The sequence below is a fragment of the Procambarus clarkii genome, chromosome 29, assembly GCF_040958095.1.
Source record: "Procambarus clarkii isolate CNS0578487 chromosome 29, FALCON_Pclarkii_2.0, whole genome shotgun sequence".
NCBI lineage: Eukaryota > Metazoa > Arthropoda > Malacostraca > Decapoda > Cambaridae > Procambarus > Procambarus clarkii.
In genome coordinates this window covers 617,595-618,858 of record NC_091178.1, presented here as the reverse complement: position 1 = coordinate 618,858, position 1,264 = coordinate 617,595, and positions in this window count along the sequence as shown.

Genomic DNA, 1,264 nt, shown 5'->3' with positions numbered 1-1,264 from the left:
TGTGATAGAGTGTGGAGAGAATATTAAGAAATTATAAAAAACTGGGTATAAAGTAAGATTCACGTGGATCCCTTCACATGTGGCAATACTGTTGAATGAGGAAGTTGATGAGATAGCGAAGAGAGCCACGGAAAAAACTCTTGTTGATGTTGTATGTCAGTTAACCTTGAAACAAATAAAAACAAGAATCAAGATGATCCAAGAGGGTGAAGAAATGATAAAGAGAATGGCAATGGTGGACAGTAGTAACACACTTAAGAATTATTCAATAATAAATACAAATTCGTCCTTCACTTATGGTAAAGAAAAGTCTACTTGGAAGGATTCAATTTACATGAGATTAAGATTAGGATACAAATATATCTGGCAATACGGTGTTGATGTCAGTGAAAAAGATAAGGATCGAGTGTAAATTATGTAGTATGCCGCACGCCCACACCTTAGAACATTATGTATTAGAGTGTCAACTTATTGAAAACTATAGAAATAAGGAAATAAATAGTGTACCACATCAAATTGTTTGGATGTGTGATAATGGTATGATAGACAGTATACTTAGGAGCTACAAGAATTTTGCTCAAAGAGTGTAACAATTATATGCTGTACTTACTATATTAACCTGCAATGTTAAATGGGATTCTTGTAATGTTATTTGTCTATTTGTACTCACTGAATTTGTGCGCCCCTTGAGGGACTTGAAGTAGAGGGGGGGGGGGTAGAAATAGCCTAAGCTACTCTATCCCTTTGAGATGTATTTCTTGCTTATCTCAATAAACATATTTGAACTTGAACTTGAACTAGATTGTTTCCTCCAAGGAGTGCCGGATCAGCCGGGCTGTGGTGGATATGTGGGTCTGCGGGCCGCTCCAAGCAACAGCCTAGTGGACCAAGCTCTGGCAAGTCAATCCTGGCCTCGGGCCGGGCTTGGGGAGTAGAAGAACTCCCAGAACCCCATCAACCAGGTAATGCTGTTTGTTGACCAACTTGTATAATTGTTATTTTCTGATGAAGATTGATTGATGAAGATTAAGCCACCCAAAAGGTGGCACGGGCATGAATAGCCCGTAAGTGGTGGCCCTTTTAAGCCATTACCAGTATCAAGATACTGGAGATCTGTGGAGGTGCGAATGCACCCTGCATGACGGGAGATGTCTCCCTTATGAATGTGTTAAGATGAAGCAACCCAAAAGGTGGCACGGGCATAAATAGCCCGTACGTGGTGGCCATTTTAAGCCATTACCAGTATCAGGAGCTGATTCTGGAG